The following is a 21,906-nucleotide window of genomic DNA, read 5'->3' on the forward strand; positions in this document are numbered from 1 at the left end:
AGATCACAGGGTCCAGCTTGCCTGATCTTGCATTTTCCCATTATCTTCCAGTACAGGCTTTGCAATTTTTCAAACATTGTGGTTTTGAAGGAAGGAAGAAGAAGTTTTCCTCCACATAAATTAAAACTCCCAGCATTTGTGAGAAGCGCAGCAATCTTAAAACCCAGTTTGGAAAGCTAAAATGTGTACATTAGTAACAAAGGAAGAATGGTTTTGCGGCCATATTAAGCATAGGACTTGATTTTGCTATGGTATTATCTACATGCAAAAGGGAAAGTTTCACAAGTCTCCACTGTGATACTGTTTAGAATTAGGAAGGACTATAATCTGCCCCAATAAGAATTACTTGGAAATGTCTCTTAGAGTTTGGAAATGTGTCTTCACTATCACATTTTAAAGCCTATTACTAGAACATATCCTGCTTCAGGTGATGCAATGATCTACCATTTCACGAGGTTACAAGAAATTCTCACATTCATTTGCTTGAAAGGGAACAATTGTTTCAGATGGAACAAATGTCCTCACACACAACCCTTCTTCAGCTGTGTTCAACAGAAAAGCAGAGGGGTGTCAGATCTGAGGTATTTTCAAATCTGTCCATAATTATGGACTAACAGAGGGGTAAGAAGATAACAGTTAGATTTGAAGCCTTGCATTGTAGAAGACAGATTCTTTTCACATTAAAAAAAGAAACATTTTGGGGCATTGAACTGTCTGGGAACTCTCTTGCCATCCATTGATGTTTTGCCTTTTGGAGCAAAAGAGCAAAAGAGCACTGTCTCGGCAGTGCAAGGACCCCAGAACCTGTTTGCCTTTGTTTTGGCAGGCTGCAGCACAATCTGTGAGGGCACAGTTGCACCTCAACCCAGGTGCAGTGCTGGAGCGTAGGTTCTGCCAAGTGCACCTCTGAGGCTGAAGCTCAGGATGACTTCCACAGTGCTTCTATCCACTCTGCTGAATCCTCAGCTAAATCAGTGAAATAGTTCAGAGCCCACACTGCCCACTGCTGCTGCTTTTCTATGCAGACTTACCAAGGGAACCAAAATTTGGATTATTTAGTATTTCCAGATTTTGGCACATATTCATGTTTAATACAGAACTCACTCCACTGTTTTCTTTGTAATTATTACCTTAACACAAGTGAAACATTTCATTAAAAAAACCTTTTTTCCCTCGTATTTCTTCTAAATAATCCCTCAATAATTTTTGAGAACCTGATTCACCAGAAAAGTCCGAGTGAAAGTTTCATTTGGAAGGCTCTATCCAGTCCTCTGACCATCACCAAACCCCCCAATGGGTTCATGGTCTACTTCCAATTAAGCATGTCTGTAGTTTGTGGAGCTCTTAAAATGAATCACATGGCTCCACTTGTTTTTAATTTGCTTGCAAAATTCACTTCCCAGTACTTCCATGCATGGCACTGTCCTCATCCTGTGCATTTTGGGAGAGGAATCCACAGACCAAGTAACATGAGCTGAATATACAGTAAATTAAGAGATTAATATACACAGGCAGTTCAGATTTTTGCTTTCAAGGTAGCTGTGTGGTCACCCACGTCCCTGGATGGCACAAAAGCTTTGGAAGGTTTTCACTGATATCCCTTCTGACACATTTGGCTCTGAAGACAAACTTGTGAATAATGCGTGGCCCTGTTTCACGGCCTATGGAGGTAAAGCTTTTCAGAACATCCAAGGAACAATAATGTGGTGTTTCATGATTACCTAAGCACATAAATGTGCAGACTAATGCTTTTTTTTTTTTTTTTTTTTTTTTTTTTGGCACCCAGTGAGGTTTTTTTGCTTGTTTAAGGAATTTACGTCACGTAGAAATACAACTCAGCTTTGAAGTAGCTGGCCACAGTGCTTGCACATTCTTTCAGCTGGGGTGACCGGGTTGGAACCCAGAGATGCACTCAGCATCCTTGAGTCTGCAAAGCACAGCCGTATCCACCCCCTGCCCCACGTTTCAAAGGGTCACTGCTTGTTCAAAACAGAGAGTTAAAGGCAATTGTCATCCCTCAGGGTGGTATCTGGTCCCACTTGGGTGGCACAGCACATAGCCTATAAGAATATTTTCCTAGAATAATTTTAAGGATAGTAATAGTAAAAGCAGGATAATCACAAGACTGCCTGCTAGTGAATTCACCTTCCATTGCTTGTTGAAACTGGTCTCTCAGATTAATTTAATTCAAAGCTAGATATTCCCCAAGGGAAAAGGAGTCTTAGTCAGCATAAGAGAGATTCTGCTCTTACTGCCTGCAAAAGAAAACAATTGCTATTGGAAAAGAGACCCTTCTGGAAAAAACAGCAGACTGAAGCAACTAAAATGAAAATGGGAAGTTCTATATGACAGATGCCATTGCATCAGAGTCCACCCTAGAGAACCGTCACCATTCTCTGGAAATACATTGCACTGTTGTACAGTCATCTGTCTACAATCTCTGAGTGTTTTATAAATATTATCATAGAATAAGTTACATTATAGTAGCTGCTTTGGAAAGTTTGTCATGGAGAATATCAGCAACTCTTCTGAGTCACAGACAGCTCATGGATCAACCAGAATGAGAAGCAAAATTTCTTAAGAACAGGGTCCATCCTTTAAGACCCAAATTATTCTGATTTGTTCTCTAGTTGTATTTTGGAACATCAACTAGCAGGACAAACAAGTAAGTGTGAGTTTCTTTTTAAAATTTATGAGGACCACAGAGAAGGAAAAGAAAGTGCTCAAAACTTGGGGTGATTGTTTCCTTTCTGTTCTTTGTGCTTGTCACTTCATACCACTAAGGTCTCACCACAACTTCATGGAGATACCCAGCTTGCTCACTTTCACTTGCTACATTTAGAAATATGAATTCACTTCTGTGTCACTGACAAAGAAAAGGAGAAGGACAATACACGAGGGTTCAGATGCTCTTCAGCTGTGCCCAGAAACTTCCAAACCTTATTGAAGACAGCTTAAACACCAGAAAATTGGGTCTGAAAAGGATTTATCCCAAGATTGTTATTGATTCCAATCAATACATTCTCTGAACTAGTTGCCCCTCCAGAAAGACATTAGAAAAGTATTCAAACAAAGATTGAAGTATGAGTTCACAGATCCTTATGAATTTGGCTCCACCTTCTGTACACAGTGAAAATAAACATGAATTATATTGGATCTTGAATGCCAGGTAATATCTTTCTGTTCATTTTATTTTTCATTTCACATTAAAAATCCAGCAGTGAGATGGTTTTTCAGTATTTTGTGAGCTTTTGTTTCTCTCTGTTGATGGTGGTGAGGATTCCAATGCCTTTGGTCCCAAAGGATGGGAGATTTTAAAAACAAATATGGCCATTTCATTCTTTCAAACCATAGAGTAGCAGTGTGAAAGTAACATTGTCTTTCACAAAACTGTCTTTAAATTCTTCAGGAGGTCTGGAAATGATGGAATTTATTAACAATTAAATAAAAGAAAATTTCAGGATATGTATTGACATTGTCTGCTACTTAGTCTAATGGGTAATCTCACAGAAGAAAATAAATTTGCACACATAAAGTAATATTCAACAGGATAAATAAAGGTTGTACAACCAAATTACAAAATAACAATCTTCACAAACGAAAGAAAACCAGAGTAGGAAAGTTCCCAAAATTATTACCCAGCTGAAAATATTTCTGTAACTTTATTGATGAAAAAATTCATTATTATTAAAAAAAATAAATTGATGTGCAAAAATCATTGAGCTTTGGATGTTTAGAATAAATGAGCTTATTAAGTTATTGGATGTTTAGAATAAGTGAGCTTATAAGCTTGTTAAGCTTATAAATTTTGACATAATTCTAATACTTTTTATCCAGGATTTACAAACAGCAACTGCTTTCCTATGGAAGTCTTAGAACTCTTGGAGAGATTGATGAGTTTTCCACATGTGGCTGAACTGAGGGACAGAAAGTTTGGCTACTTTCAGAGGAGCAAAGAGGAAATGAGTGAGCTCCCTTCCCCTCAAGAAACTATGCCTTTTAAATCCTGTTCTCAGAATATCCTTGAGTTTAATTTAATTTTGATTTTTGGTCCTATTTAAATAATTCCAGATTCACTCACCATTTGAGTGAATTTATTAGTGTGAGGCACTGTGTTTTACTAAGAGAGCAATATTGTTACATTTATCTAGGCAATATCATCGGTTGCAGCTAATTAAACTGAGCAGCTTCAATATTTAAATGACCATTGAAATCTAACTAAATGGACTTTTTATCTAGAATATCAAAATAAACATTTTTTATTGCTAGTCTACACATTGATATTTAGAAAAAAAAATCCCCTTTTAATCAATTCCTACAGAGAAAGAAACTAGAATCAAAATTTTATAGGCTCTCCTATTATGTCATGCATTAAAATAAAGTGTGTTAATTATAATTGTAATGTACATTATAATTTTAACTGTTTGGCATTTTTTTAATTCTTCACAAGATTCAAGAATGCTTTTGGCAAGCCTTTTCCTGTAGATACAATTATGTTTAGATTGACATGTGGCTTCATTCACATTTCACTGAGTGACTCTGCCCACTCACCTGCAGACTGACCATGCCAGTCATTTATTTTAAAGTCTTCTTCCCACATGATTGCCAAGGAAACAAAGAAGTTTATATTTCCTCTCACTTTAAGAGGGTTTTAGCTTGCAGAAAAGAGAAATTTAATGTCATCTAGGAGAATGGGCCTGAAGCACACTATTTCAAAAAAATTCTGAAAATCGGAGGCAGAGGGAGTGAGATGTTCCTGGCTGAAAGGGAAAGGTGCACTCACTGGGCTCCTTGATAGCACCACAGGGGTGTTTGAGGACATGAACATTTCCAGGTTTCCCACTCATTTCCCCTACACCACTCTGTTGCCTTTTGTTGTACAGCTGCTTATATGTTGGACAGAATCTCTTGAGGAGCATAATTGCCTCTTTCTTTTGGCAGCCTGCAGGATTAATGGTGTTGAGGACATGAAAGGGTCTGCAAAGAACTAAATGTCAAGAAATTCTACATAAAAGCAAAGTAAAAATTATTAATAGGGTTTACTGCTGGTAAAAACACAAATTGATTTAAAATATACTACTAATTAAGAGGTTCCCATAAGAACAGCTTTGGGAAAACAACTGGAAAATTAATCTACTGGAATTAGCAGTTTCTGTTATAGATTTTCCCAGAAGGAGATGTTCCAGTATAATCCATGAGTCATTTTTTTAGGCAGTAAAGAACATCAGGCCCAAAAATCTGCTTTGAATTTAAATGTGTGTACATTCATTAATTTAATTTCTCAGAGATTTTTAGATTTACTGGACTGAAAAAGAAATGTAGTCAAGTTACACAGTATATCAGTAATTTAATGACATACACAAATGATGCGTAAAGAACATAAAAAATCCTGACTTCACAGTTTAGGCTGGGAATTGCTCATTAGTTATTGCCAGCACTGTTCAGCAGACATGAACATAGGTGCAAAAGGGAAACCATCACATAAAAGATAACAATAGCTTTCAGCTGTTAAACTTTAAGAAAGTACATTGCATCAAAAGAATGCTAAAAGCAAGTTCAATAATGGGAGAAAAATTAGTTGTAATGTACTGAGCATTAAACTAAGGGTTTCCTTTTATGTGTCAAATTTGAATAGTAAAATCCAGCAGCTTTACAACTTTCTGAGGCTGTATTCAAAATAAACACCTGCCTTAAAAGCTGACACTGATGTATTATCCAAAAATATAGTTCTTGCACACTTGATCACAGTAAAATTCTAAATGGGTACTAATAATCTCAGACTTTTCCATATGTACAGAATATTTTCAGAACATGGAAGGTACAAATTAAATCTGTATTCTCACAACCAAGGTTATATCTGGCAAATTCTGTCTAAAATCTAAGTAAAAAATGGTAGACAATAGCTGTAAAATGTTTTCTTGTAGGGAAAAAAAAGTCTTTATAAAATAGCGCATTAATGGTGACTTGGTGCTGTCAGCAGTGGATGAGAATGAATACAGAATTTAGGTCCTAGTGAAGCAAAGTGAGGAGGGGGATAAAAGGAGATCTGAAGTTCTCAGAGGTACGCATGCCTTTTAAGGAGAATTTTCTTCGCATGAGTTCGGCACCGTAAATAAACATACCGAGCTTTACAACTTTTATAAAGTTGTGAGGTTTCTTCTTTTCTCCGCAAAACATTAGTATAGATATGGAGAGCTGAGGCACACAAGTCCTAATTTCTGGTTCTGCTGCCTTTCTGCAGTAATTACAAAACTCTGGAAAAGCACAGATACCTGCAAAGCTCAGGAAGCATGCGTGGTGCTCAACAGGCCCAGAACCACCCCACATTGTGCTGCCCAGAGTCCTCTCCCATCCTTGTTCTGACCAGAAACCCCAAAACACCAGAGGTGCTCCCTGCCCAGAAAGGCCCTGTTTTACCCCATTTTATCTGAAACAGCCCGGGATGAGCTGCCTCGTGGGGCTCCTCACGCCATCCTGTTCTTCCTGGATGAGGCTGCTTGGGATTCTGCTTCTGCTGCAGCTGAGATTTTTGTTAATCATTGAGTGATCAGAACACTTGCTCCCAAAGTGGTAAACCTACTTGCCAGCCCTGCTGAGACTGTAAAGTTCAAAACAGTGTCTTTAGCTTTCAAAGCCACTGCTCTAATTATAAAAACCGAGGACACCTGAAGGAAAACCAATGCATCCTTTATTGCTGTTGAGGAAGCTGCACTATTTTGCAAAAATATGGCACTAGGGCTGGGGTTTAGTTTGCTTGTGCTGGATTTATGGCTGAACTCCAAAACGGTGTCTTCCAACCTTAATAATTCTATGAAGTTGGTACTAGATGATTTTTATGGTCCCTTCCAACCCAAATCATTCTATGATTATATGAAAAATAATTGAAAAGTTTATTAAGATGAGAAATAATTGAGAAAAAATATCTTTTGTCTTAGTGTTCTTTTAAAAATAGTTCCTAAAATGGGATAAGCTCTTATAACACAAGGCTAACGAAAGTAAATTTATTTCTGTCCATTTCAGATGATCACAGCACAATTGTAGTGGATACAATCTACATGAGTTTGAGAGCCCCTTGGGCCACCCACAGCACACTATTCTGTGGAAATTGTGAGTGACTACTGCATTTTGGATGAACTTCTTTATTTGGAAAGAAACTTCTGCATTTTGGATGAACTTCTTTACTCACTGTTTATACTCCTCTGAGTAAATTCTTTCTCTTAAACCTGGAAAGCAGTCATGGGTATGAAGCCAGTTAAGCTGATATCTGTAGAAGATACTGCTGAAAATGTTTACTGATAAAGGAAGATCCTGCTGAATATCCAAGTGAACCAGAAAATAAAGGCTAATCTTGGGTACAGGACAGGGAAACACACTATAAACTGCAAGTTAAATGCTAAACCAGAAGTAAAATCTCTTTGGATTACTTCATGAATGACTATATAAACCACAGATCCTTTAATGAATTCTTGTAGAGTCAAGTGATACTGATGCACTTGCACAAATTTTTTGCTTTTCCACGGCACATAAATAGCTCTTTGTTACTTATTCAGCCTTTGTTCCCTGCTCTCAATACCATTTGATTTCAAGAAGGAATTTTACATCAAGAACAAACAGGGTCTCTACAAGCCTTTGAAATGGAAATGCAGAAGCCTCAGTGTGAAATTGTAAAAGTCCTTGACATGCAATCTGCTTGACCCACAGACTGCATCTGAGAAGTGCCTGTGTTGGGAACCCTGGTGCCATATATAGTGCCATAAAACAGCTCACTTCTACCACTGGTCTCTGCTGTAACAACTCACCATGAGTTTCACAAAAAGTGTTTTCCTCTGATGGTATAGATATGTGTAGATTTATTGTAAGACAACCATCTGGGAATTAAGTATTTATTGCATGAAATTATTCTGAATATTCATGAAATCTAGGTAAACATATTAAGGCAGTAATATGCACCTAAAATGTGTGAAACATCTTTTGGGTCCTCTATGAACTCCTGAGAGCAGGACTGATAGGGAAAAGCATATTATTTCTTTTGTTCTATAAATTGTCCTAAAGAAGGTTTATTCTCATGAAACTATGGGTGCTTCCCAATGTTTTCAACTTAAGGATGAAAAAAAAGTAACAACAGTAAGAACAAAAAATTATAACATCATTCCTTTTTTTTTTTTCCTTGAAGATACTAAGGATATTCAGGAAGGAAGCACAGCGAGGATCTTTGCAGATCAAATCCATAAAAGCGATCCTTACAGCACAGGGCTGGTCAGTATGGCCACATTGGTGACCAGCACAAACACAACTTATTCAGAGTCCTGGTTTAGCTTAGAAGGGTGCTTTCCTTACACAGGCTGAGGCACTGAGCAGCTTCATGCTCTCCAGACCAGCATGCCCCTCAGCAGTCACTGCAGGAAGCAATTAATGACTTCTCAGAAAACGAGGTGCCTCCAGAGATGGCAGTTGCTGCCTTCCAGGCTATTACAGCAGGAGAGAAAGGCCTAAAACACAATTCAGCACTAGAAACAGTGTGTGTCTTTAAACCAAAAATCTTTTGACTTAATTCCAAATGTTACACTGAGACGTAATCTTTCTTTCTGTCCCTGCTAATTACCGGTTCTACGATAAGCTCGCATTTCTAAGCAGCTCTGCAGATCAAGGTTGCAGAGACACAATTAGACACATTAGACACAATTTTCACATTGTGCCAAGAAGAATAACTGCTGCTGGGCAAAAAGCCCGAAGGACTCTTGACATCCCAATTCCAACCAGGGTTTGAAGTTTCGGTGGCTAGAAAGAAGTATAATCTGCCAATATAGCAAATTAGCTTCAAGACATTGGAAGACATAACATATGAATTCTTACATAGCCCTTATTCATATATGCCCTACATCTAAATATAAAAGAAGGGAAAAAAATATATATACTTAGGAAAAAATACACATAAAATCACAATGAAACGATCAAATAAAGATTTTTTTCCCTAATTTTTTTTTCTTTCTATATTATGATACGAAGTAGTTTAAAGATGGAATTTTTGATTTATGCAAGACTAAGGTTTTGGAGGAGAAGGAGGCAGGAGTTTGGCCGGGGGACCCGGGGCCAGGCAGGACGTCCGCGATTCCAGCAGGTGCCGCCAGGGGGCGGTGCGAGACAGGGGAGCGCGGCGTGGCAGGAACGGGGCTGGCAGAGGGATGGCTGGGAACGGGGCGGGTTGGGGGGAACGAGGCAGGCTAGGGGCCAAAGGAAGGCTGTACACCAACGGCTTGTGGTGTTTTTCGGTGGTTTTTTTTTTGGGGTGGGGGTTGTTTGTTTGGTTTTGGTTTTGATTTTTTTGTTTTTGTTCAGTTCAGGACTGCGAGAATTGACTAAATTTTAAAAAAAGCCTCACTCAGACGTGAAGAGCCTCGGTTCATTGTAACCATTCTCTTATTCACTCAGGGGTCAATGTCTGAGAATGAGAAACTAGTGAGGGACTTGGAACACAAGCCATATGAAGAACGACTGAGGGAGCTGGGGTTGTTCAGCCTGGAGAAAAGGAGACTCAGGGGTGACCTTATCACTCTCTTCAGCTTCCTGAAGGGTGGCTGTGGTGAGCTGGGGGTCGGTCTCTTTCTCTGGACAACAACAGACAGAACAAGAGGACACAGTCTCAAGCTGCGCCAAGGGAGATACAGGCTAGAATTAAGGAGGAAGTTTTACACAGAAAGAGTGGTCAAATACTGGAATCATCTACCCAGGGAGGTGGTGGAGTCACCATCCCTCGATGTGTTTAAAAAAAGACTGGGTGTGACACTTGGTGCCATGATCTAGTTGAGGTGTTAGAACATGGGTTGGACTCAATGATCTTAAAGGTCTCTTCCAACCTAGAAATTCTGTGATTCTGAGTTCTGAAGGGTTCCCACCTGAAAGTAATAATTGAAATACATTTTAAAGCCTTTTATATCATGGTCTATACTAAAAACTTGTCGTGACATTTTCAGACTTTGACAAACTGATCAACAATATTTTGTTTGGTTTTGTTTTTCCTGTAAAAGCCAAGATAAGTTGACAGAATGCTTGATTGGCTATCATCAGCTTGCATTATCTGCAAAATCAATCCTCTTTCAACACAGAGAGTACATCTCAGAAAGGCAGTCCTTTTTTTTAACTCCTGCATCAGGATAAATGCATGTCACAGAATCACAGAATTATTCAGCCAAGTTGGAAGAGACCCTCAAGGGTCATCAAATCCAACTCCTGGCCCTGCACAGGACACCCCAAGAGTCACACCATGTGCCCAAGAGCATTGCTCAAACACTTGTTGACCCCTGTCAGGCTTGGTGCTGTGACCGCTTCCCTGGGCAGCCTGTTCCAGTGCCCAACCATCTTCTAGGTAAAGAACCATTTTCTAATATTCAACCTATACCTTCCCTGACACAACTTGAATCCATTCTCTTTGGTCTTGTCAACCAGTGCCTGTCCTTCCTCCTTCCTTCATGAGGAAGTTGTAACTGCAGTGAGGTCTCCCTTCAGTCTCCTCCAGGCTGATCAGACCAAGTGACCTCAGCTGCTCCTCATACAGCTTCCCCTCAAGGATGCTGTCTAATGGTTTCATCTTTTTTTTCATATTGTGGCACCCAAAACTGCCCCCAGCACTCGAGATGAGGCTGCCCCAGTGCAGATCAGAGTGTGATAATCTCTTGCCTTGCCTGGCTGGTGATGCTGTGCCTGATGCCCCCCCAGGACACATTTACCATTTACATGGTGTAGTGATTTGGCTAGTACCCCAGGGTTTTTAAGGTCTATTAGTACAACTAATTAATTGTCATTAATTGTTTTCTTGGTTCTTTTCTGTCATTCATATTACTCTATTTAAATTTTCTGGTTCTTCTGGGAACAGCACGTTGCATACTTTTGTCAATAAACATACAACACAGACATTTTTCATTAAAAGTGTCAGTCAGTTGCACAGAAAGTGAGTGATTACTTGTAATTGATTTGGTCAATTCCTTCTGGGAAATATGACAGAGCAATGGTTTCAACAACAATTTCAATTTTAGAGACTGTGTGTCAAGCCTTAGTGTTTTCCTCTGGAGATTACATTTACCTGCAGAAAAAAAGATCACTTGAGATCTAATTATCTCTAGAAGCATTGAAATTCCTTTACAGTAAGTTAATAGAGAAAAAAGTCAACTGGTAATGATACTTGAGGATATTTTCCCATCTGATGTCACTTCTAGAAAGGGCACTGAATGCATTTGGGAAAAAAAAAACCCCAAACAAGTTACTCATAGGTAATACGTGGAGTCACTGATGGATGCAAACAGCAAGAGTTTAAACATCTTCTTATTGCTCTTTAAAGGATAATCAAAGCACAGGAGGTCCTCTACTTGTACTGTAGATACAAGTTAATGTTGCAGTAAATAAATTAACAAAAAGTCAAGAATTGCATAAAAAAGTTGAGACTTCCATTAGTCTTAAGTTGTAGCAATAGTAAGTTATAATGGTAGTAAACAAAACATCTAATTAATTTAGAAAATTCATTTAGATATTTATATGATATTTCCAGGCATAGTTTGATAATTACAAAAGTATCCAGTGCTCAACACTATCCATTTAAACATTTACATTAATGTATTTTAGGAATGTCTTGGGAATGCTCCTGTAACACATAATTCCAACTCTTTATTTCCAGCAAGTCTTATTAGTAAACTACAGTTCGTGGCTGCTATATCAATTGACATCTTAAACCTATAAAAGACCTTCCAGAACGTGTACTCCTCTTGTTCACCCCTACAAAAAAAGACATGTACACACCCCAAATAATTTGTTTCTAATATGTGATTTTCAGAAAATAATGACTGATAATAAGATTTATCCTGAATGATTGTCCTGAAGGAAATGTAAAATACAGCATAAGATAGTAGAAAAAACAGCACAATCTAAACTCCAAGCTAGTAATATAAACAGAAATGAAGGATAGTGGTAAAGTTTGGGCTTTTCTTGTTTGCCTGATTATTTGGTTTTGTGCAGGAAAGGTGAGAAAATACAGTAATTGAAACTAAAAGGTAGAAATATGCTCTTCAATGAAGGAAAATATTTTCCAGCTGCCAGAGAATGGAAACTTCCTTTTGTTCTCAGTCCTTGTATGGCCTGAGTTGTTTATAACTAACTTGGACACGAACACTCAAAAGACAGCAATTTTGAAACAGCAAAATCATAGGTGAGAGGACATAATGAAAGCTATTTCCAGCTCTAAATCTTCTGATTTTGCATTGCAACAACTGGGGTCTTCTCCTTCATTGTGCCGGGGAGACCCGACATATAGTCATAGGAAAATAAATGATGTCCTCTTCTTGTGTCCACCTTGAAGGCTTTGAAGATCAGTCTCAATGAAGTGAACAGCATAAAGAGACATCACCAAAGGCATGGGTGATTTTTAAACATCAAATCACAGAAGATGAAACTATCTGAAAAAGAAACATAGCACACAGAGATGAAAACTCCTTATTGAAAGCCATGTAGTGCATGATGGATATGCACAAACTTATCCAACATTGCTACAGACATTTCTAGCAAACCGCTATCTCTTTAGAAAATACATTTTAGAATTTCCAGGAGCTGGAAGGAACCCTTAGCATGGAGTTGCTCTTAACAGTGGTGCATCCTTCAGAAGTGTGAGGGTTTTTTATGCAAGAAAAATGCACATAGGTCTGTACAAATTATTAGGGTACAAAAGAGATAGTAATGTGATTAATGCTTTAATATGGACTATCCTTCTGTAAACATAATCTGATTTGTTCTTGAAACAGCCATATTGAGGCATTTGTTTTAATGTGATCATTACACTGACATACATTTTCAGTTCATCTTTTCAGTTTGGGTTTTTGTTTGTTTGTCTTTTTACCTTGTTTTCTATTTGCTCTCATATTAAGGAGTGTGCTCTGCTAAGTATTAAAAAATTTTCTGGATCAACAGAGTTAATTAAGTCTAAAGCAGATTTAGTACTGAAATAACCTTGACTTGAAATCATGGCTCAAGGTGGAGCAAGTAATGCATAAATGGAGGAAATGGGAATTATCTCAGTTGTAAGGGTTTCATTTGGAAGATAATATCTAGATGTATCTCATTTATATGAGATTTAATGTTTGGATGGACTCAATAAGAAGTGTACCTCCATTATGCATTTTGTGCAAAGTTAAGGAGTGTACAAATGCCATGCTGCATCATTAGTGGTTTTGCTAGATCATTTGTTTGCCTTTTTCAACAGTTTTTCAAAACTATTCTCTTTTTATCAAGCAGTGTTACATTTGACACATTCCACCTCTGGCAATCTATTGAAGGAAGACATGGCTATGAAAGAGGCTGTATTAAAAGAGAGATTCAACTTTTCTCAATGTAGAACTTTGGTGGTACCCATTGTATTTACTGTGTCTGGGATGGATAGCCAGCCTTAAAACTCACAATTAGAAAAATCAAAATAATTCACATCTTGTAAACAGGTGTAAACTTTTATTTGGAGGTGAAAGGCGAATAAGATAACCATTTGGGGACTGTGAATACTAAATAGGGAATGATATTCCAGTCTGCGAGTCTCAGTGCCTCCTCCCAAAGCTGAAGGTTCACAAGTCCTCCAGTTACCCCTGATCCAATTTCTTCTTTACGTGAGCCCTTCCCGTGCTCCAGATTGTGAACCAGTAATTGCTTCCAAGGCTGAGCTTTTGCACAGGTGAGTGCACTAGTGTGATTTGCTAAACGATCAACAGGTTCATATCTTATTCCCTTATCTTAGTATCAACAGTTCAAAAAATTTTTTTCCACTGTCTGAGATCAAAACTCCCAATTTTGTGGAGACAGGGTTTTTCCTAGGAGTGATTCTCTATGTGGTTCTAGGATCTGGTTTCCTTACCCTCAACTTTTCCTCCAGGCATATGAATTCCTGTCACATGGTTTTCAAAGTTGCTTGGCTATTGAAGGATTAGCATTCAATATCTGTTACAGAGTGTTCTTCCATCCGAAGCATAATTTGGCAAAAGACTGAATTTTCTTTCTGTCTTGGATTGGCTCGTTTATGTGTGTTTTTAATTTTGGAGTTTAATTACTAAAATTCTCAAGATGTGAATTTGCTGAATTATTAAATAATACTGCAGGGTAAACTAGTTTTTTCATGGTCTGTCCATTTAAAAACATGATGGCAGTTTAATCAATGTTTTAAATAATTATTCATACTGAGACCCAAATAGCTAGCTATTAATGTGAACAATTCTGTCATACAGAAGCAAGGATATTGATGGCTGTGTATTTGTTGGAATGCAGAACAAAATTTAATGGAACCATTTTTATACAAGGCACTTTCCCCTTCAGCAGGATTTTAGCTGGAGTTTTGTTCTATTATTTAGTTGCATAATGTAATAATCTGTTGCAGTGCAATTAAAAAGACAGATTGAACTGAACCTATGTTTGGAAGAATAGGATATATCACTTTCTGCTGCTGTTAAAATTCTGTTTAATTAGCACTGAAATTGGCAGCACTTACCTTTCTACCTAAATTACTGTAGCCAACTAAAATGCAATGTTTCCATACCTGTAAAATGTTCAGTATAATCCGGAAGGAGTAAGCTGTGCTTTAAGGTTTTCAGACTCTCCTACAGATGTGGCTGAATGCACTCACAAATAAAATCTTTACCAGCATCAAAGTAGCAGATTACAGAACTGGAAACAGTTTCAGATTTGTTAAAAGACAACACAGCTATTCAATAATTAAGAGTTGAATCCATTACTTTCTTGTTCTGAAAACAAATCTGTTATTTTAATGTTCAATGTGCTCAGTAGAGGCAGGCTGTGGTCTGCATGTTTTACATAAGAGAAAGCAAGAGGAAGACTCACTAAGCACGGAAACATTAAAGCCCACATGTTCTCAACAGCTGCACAAGCTGGAAAATTGTCAGAAGCTGGGCAATATCAGTCTAGCAATGTCACCTGCCTGAGAGCCCAGGGTGCATGGTTTTAATGTCACAGTCAAATTGCTGCATATGCTGCTGTCTCAATGATTGTTGTGGAGATACAGCCTGTTCCACAAGCACCCTTCATCTTTGAAATTATTTTAATGAAATGAATAAGAACTTTCTGCTCAGGAACTCCTACAGAGTTTCAGTGGGATGACTTCCAAGATAAGAAACTGCTTTGTTGAGAAATACTGGCAATCGTTGTGATGGAGAATGAATCAGGGACAAAAAGGTGGGAAAAGGTGAGGGATAGGATAATATTTCTTTACAAAAAATAGTTTCTTTACTTTTTGATAATTTGCTGTCATCAAGAGTATAAACTTGTATCTGGACAGGAGGAATTTTAGTAACAGGGAGCTGCACTGAAGGGGCTTGCCACCACAGCACTATGATTTTGTATTGGAGATATCCATCTGCTTGTATGATCCGTCCAGTCACCACTAACCCTTCCTGCTGATCCTACCTCTCCCAGCAGCTGCAGGGCATGGATTTATTCCTATGGACTACGTCTTGTGGACCACCCTTGACACAGCTCAGGGACCTCAATGGAAGCAGCATGGTGGGTGCACAATTATCACGCACAAGTAGCTCATTGGTGCATAGTAACAATCAAATTTACCTCAGTAGAACATGGAATGAAATCTGTTTCTAACTTGTCACTACAATACTATAATACTGTTTCTATTGACACATTCTAAAGCTCTGTCTCCATTTGTCTTTGAGAGGTTTTGAATTAAGTTCTGTGTTCCTGCTATGAAACTCATACTCTTTTGATGGGCTCTGAACTGGACCTCTGCCTGGGGCTGGCTAGAGAATTCTTCAAGGTGACTTGAACTGTGCAGCTTTGAAAAATGCTTTTATAGTAGGAACCTGACAAGTATCACATTTCTACCTTGTGCATTTTTATTTTAAAATATAACTACAGTCAGATGCTAATATGCCAAACATCCATGCCTCTTTCCCTTGTCACCTATGAAGAAGAATTTTCCTGATAAAGAAAACGAGATTTTTTTTTCTTCATTCCTGGAAAACAAAACTATGGAGTCTAACTTGAGCTTACCTGGGAAAATTAACCTTTTTTTGATAAGAATAGCAGATTCTAACAGAGATGTTACTTGGAGGAAAAAAACTTGTATGACAGTGAGTGTCTTTTTCTTTATTAAAAACCTTGTTAAAATAAGACACTGCAAGGGCTAAATTGATCCTCTCATCAGAAATCATAAGCCATAATCTGTATTTTATTTATAAAATAAAGAGAAAGAATTAATTGTATTAATTTTCATTTGTTTAATTTGCATGTTCACCACTTTCATTACACATGCATTAAGTTTCTCAGAGTTAAAGGGTATGAATGTGCTAGTGAAAAGCAAATAGACTGAACTAACATGGTAGATTTCAGTGACAGGTATGCTTTCATACACAGGATGTAGGAGCCTAAACAGAAATTCAGTAGATGTTAAGGATAAAATCTAGTTGCATGAATTGCACATGGTGAGACTGGCTATATTTACAGGTGACTAGGGCCATTTGGTGCATTTAGGATATTCGTGGGACTGTGAGAAAGAACAGAAATATAGGAGATGCTCAGCTCTTGGACAAGATTTTCCTTAAAATTCAGCTAAAATTTGTTCCTATGTTAGTTGGCTTAAATCCAGCTTCAGTTTAAACTCACCTGGAAGCGAGTTTAAACTGAAGGATTGATTCAGCAGTCTCAAACAGACACCTACTGCCATTTGGGGTGCCTGAGGGCATTTCAGACATGTGCATGTGTCTGGCAGATGTGACACAGGACAAACAGGATGTCGACACTGTTCTGGAGCATCTGGATACCACACACTGGGCCCAAGAATATCTCAAACTAAAAGCCATTTACAGATATCTGAATTTGATGCTTATTGTCCCACAAAAGCTTTCAAAACAATTACCCACAGTATTGTAATATAGCAAAAGAAGACCACACTTAACCCAGGAATTTTCATGTGAATTTCTCTACAATTAAAACTGGATTTTGTTAACAGATGGATCATTTTCCCATTGTTATTTTTACATTGTTCCAAATCATGTTCTCTTCAATTGCAGGGTACTTTTCAGCTCTTATTGCCAATGAAAACTGAAAAACATCAAGTAAGATGGTTTTGCACTGCCCAGTTCTACACAGCAGTGTGCTTCACATAGCCAACAGATCAACACTTGCCCACATGCCACTGCTATTCTGCCAGATAGGGACAGAAAGAAGTTTATGAGATTCCTTTGAGTTCACTAAACAGAATGTTTTAATCAACTGACATTTTACTTTCATTCTCAGCACTGATGACATGGAAATTAATGACCCATATGCTGACAGAGCTGAAGCAAAGGCTGGTGGTTGCTGCAAGAGCCCCTGAACCCTGGAGCACTTCTGTCACTTGCAGTCTGCGAGGGGAAAAGGGGTAAACAGTTACATTCCAAAGGCAGAAAAGAACTTTAGCATGAAGTCTATGACTCCATGTCTTAATATGGACTTCACCTTAGCTAATTCAGTTTGTGTTTGCTTTGGGTTCCCGTTTACGTGATTGGTACTTACAGAGGTTTTGAATGTAATTTTAGCCAGATTCTCTCATCACTTAGAATATTATAAATGGAGCATGACTTCCAATGGACTAACTTGGTGTAAAATAAGCAAAAACAGGGAGAGAAATCAAATAATTCTAGATTGCCTGCATGCCTCCTATCCATTTACTACTCTGCCATTAAAACTCATCTGATTTTGTTTTGTTTATTCTTCTAGTTAGCATCCTCTCAGTTAAAGAATTCATTTTTGCCTTGTTTGTTATTCTTAGGCTCATGGAATAATCTAAAATAACTGACTTCAGTATTGCATAAACTAACTGGTTTATAATCCAGTTCCACTGAATCATTTTCATTGATGTAAATACTTTAAACAAATTAAGTGCTCTTCCCTTATAATATTTGAGATTTACAGTTCTAAATTACTTCAGATTTAACCAGCAGGATACTCAATAATAATAATAATAATAATAATAATAATAATAATAATAATAATAATATAATAAAAGAAGAATGCAAATCAGTGAGTTTTCAGAGTTAAAATGGGTGAATTAAAGAACTTTGAAGGTTGAGAAAGTCATGGGAAAATATTAAATTGAAAAAAAATCAATACTAACAGTGTGTCACTTTTGAAGAGAGGTGCTAAGTGTACGCAAACAGTTATAGGGCAAAATATCTACTATGAAGAAAGCTTTAAAACAGTGCCAAGCTGAAAAGCACAGGACAAAGTTTGTGAGTGTATGGAGACAAAGAATTCCTTACTGAAGGAATTCAGTTATGGTGAAAGAAAAAAAAAGTTAGAAAATATTATAATCCCTTTTTTTTTGGAAACACAGCAAAAACCTTAAAAAGAAAAGATTCCACGTTTCATCTAAGAATCACAATGCTTTGTACTAACAAATATTAGGGTTGCCACCCCCAACCTGTATTACAGGAATCTGAAGAAAACAGTAAACCAAATCCAAAGAATTTCTGAAGTTAAAAATCCCACAGACTCAGAAAGAAAGATGCCAAAGAAAAGAAAATGCCAGGGACTCTGTATTCCTTCAGGAACATCTTTGCTGTTATTTTTTTTTATCTGAAAGATGACCATATGCTGTGATAATGAATTGGAGTATAAAACTATATTGAGAGTTATTTTCAAAATAGCAGCAGTGAGACTGGTTAAACAAAATGCAAATCTGATTATCTGAACTCTCACAAAGGTTGCCGTTTCTGTCACATCAAAAAGAAAACAAAACAAGGCAAGCATGCCCTAGAAAACTCTCCTGGAATATCTTGTAGGAGAAAATTCCTTGACAGACTTTAGGACAGAGGGTATGACCTTAAGAGCCAACTTTCAAAGGGCTTTCAGCCTTGGCTGTAAATTGAGTACGCTGCCTGCAGGCACAAACAGGATCTATGCTTGCAGATAAGATTTTGCAGTGTTCTCAGATCAGGGCTGGGTCAGTCACTTGCGTGCAACAGATCTGCAAGAGACCATTAAGGACTCTTTTAAAGCTGCTATGACAAGTCATTTCCTTCTCTAATTCAAGCATTTCTGCAACAAACTATGCAAATCTATGAACAGCTTATAGCATTACCATGTTCAGGAATGTTCCACCCTCTACATCCAGCAAGACATCGTTTCCATCAGCAAGAGCAGATGGCATTAAGCACTGAGTTTATTCCATCAGCAGGCTCACAGCTTTGCACTGCGGGGAAAGTAACGTCATTATATATTTCTAACGCCAACTTTAATTGCATTGTGACTTTGTCTTCAACTTATCTCTTTCATTGTAGTTTCCCCAACCCCTTTTCTCTTTTTCTCCTGGTCTTTCATGCTGGTCCTTCTCTCTCTTTCTGCAAAAATCCTAGCTCCTACACCAGCCAAAAGTACCTGCTCTGGGTCTGCAAGAGGCTGCAGGTTTTACTGTGCTTTCTGGCATCCTTATACTGAGGGTTTATTTTCAAAAGTAGTTGAACTGGAAGAATGCAAACCCTTTATTCAGCTTTCTTAAATAGAAATTTCAAATTTATATTTCCTGCTGTTATGGACAAACACTACAAGATAAACTGACACACTCACCATTAGCTGGAAAGGAAGGGTGCATGAACAGAAGTTGGAATACTTTATTCACAGAGGATATTCTTTCTTGTGATGCTAAAGTGGCTCCTTTATTTACTTTTGGGAGGCTTCTCCCATCACCTAGAACTGATGCAGGAAGGTAGCCTGAGACTTTCAGGAGGGGCTGGCAGCAATGTGTGCAAAGGAGACCTAAAGCAACTGTACAGAGCATGAACACACAGCACTTCCTAAAAAGCATGCTACAGCAAAGTTTCCTGAAATATACTTAAACACCCCAAAAATCAACTATCTTTTCTGAAAACCTTCATCACTACCTTTTGACATCCTCATAGTGTGTAACTCTGAATAAGCACTTGAAGGGGGCTCTGGATAAGCGCTTGGAGGGAGCTGTGAATGGCCATCCCCTTTCTCCTCCTAGTGGAACCTTCTTCCATACCCACTGAAGTTAGTTAAGTCACTTACACAATGATCAAAATTAACACAAGAACCCCAGCGTGTTTTGTTGCATTAAAGGAGCTGCCACTATAACTTTGTTTCAAGCCTCCAGCAGCCACTGCAAAATCCATGTGGCAGAAATAACCTCTCAATTCCAGCACACATGTAGCCTCTCTGCCTTTCCTTTATGCTTGATGCAACCACTTCTTTCCTGCAACTTAAAATATAAATTCTGTTTTCTTTGTATTCAGACTTGTATTAAAATGCATTGAGAATTTGATGTGTAGCTATAATTAATTTTTTGTTCTCTCACCCTCAAAAGACATGCTCAGGGTGCAGTGAGGGCTGAGTGCTCCTCATGTGTTATAATTGTACTAAACAATGCCAAAACCTCAGAATTAAGAGGAAATCTTAGCTAGAAGCACAATGCAAAAATGAGGGAAGTGTAGAAAAGATCATCAAGTATCTGTGTTGGAGCAGACCAACCCATAACTACAGTATCTGTACATTTTTTTTAAATTAGCAAAGAAAAAGAATTTTTTCATGTGTCAATTTATTAAACATAACATATCTAAATATGCTAGTCTTTTTTAAAGCAAACAAAAACATCAATTTTTTCTCTGATCTGTCAGAGGTTCATATGGCTCACTGGACCCTGTACAGCTGTTTAGTTGTTTTTTTCAGAGGACTGTGGGTTTCTGTTGTTAGTACTAGTCAGACACAGGCTGAATGGTCAATGGTGGGGAAGGTTATATTGTTTTACATTAATGATGTAAGCATTATTTCTGACACCTATAATGGAAAATTAAAATGTAATATAACCTTCCCTGCCATATGAACCTCTGGCAGATCAGAGAGACTCAGCATTTCATGTGGCCATAAAGTTCCCACCTTTTCCACCTAGGAGGACAGTGTTTGGCCAGTGCTGCATACTTGCTAAACACTGGCAATACACCTTGCTATGTGTGCTGTGTCTGTGCAATTTAGTAAAAGTCACAGCAGCCTCCTTTTCCCCTCTGTCTACAGATGACACATTTCTGTCCCATATTACAATTTACATTGTAATGATACAAAAAAAAATAAAGAGAGACATGAAAAATTGATGGGGCTGTGTGTTTGCTTTAAAAAACACTAGCATATTTGGATATATTATGTTTAATAAAATGACACATGAAAAAATTCTTTTTCTTAGCTAATTAAAAAAATGTACAGATAGTGTAGTTATGATTTGGTCTGCTCCAACACAGATACTTGATTGTAGGGGGATAGAACATAAGTAAATAAAGGCAGTCTAGAAAGTAATCTCATCCCCTAAAGGGTTGCAGCTGAGCCAATTATTAAAGATTAGGAGCAGGCCTGACTTTACCAGGCCGCAGCTGTAGCCAATCAGCAGAGTGTTATAAAAGAGTGGATTGGTTGGCTGAGGGAACTGGAGTCAGTTGCTGCTGTGAGGACAAGGAAGAGTCAGTGCCTGGAGGAGCTGTCCATGAGAGACATCAAGGAGGTACGAAACTCTAGCAATATGGAACCCTTGCAATGTAATGACAATAGAACTCATGCCCTATAATGACAACACTTGATGATGTTTTTACACTTCCCTTATTTTTGAGGTTGTACACTTGTATAGTGTGTGACTAGGAATATGAGGCACTATGGTGCTGTGCTAATGCAAAAGCCTAAAGCAATGGAAACACCTATTTCTTCTTAGTATTTCTGCCACTATCACATCATTATATTATTAGATAGACTCACTGTTGCTCCTGCTGGTAATGTCCTACTCAGTACATGCATAATCAGAATGAATCTAATGACTTCTATTTGTAGCTAGATCAGTGGCCACAGGCACTGGCACACAGACTGATGATGTTTCTGTACTGTGCA

This window comes from Melozone crissalis, unplaced genomic scaffold (genome assembly GCF_028551555.1).
Source record: "Melozone crissalis strain CALT ecotype California unplaced genomic scaffold, PUWL_Pcris_2 ptg000027l_1, whole genome shotgun sequence".
Classification (NCBI taxonomy): domain Eukaryota; kingdom Metazoa; phylum Chordata; class Aves; order Passeriformes; family Passerellidae; genus Melozone; species Melozone crissalis.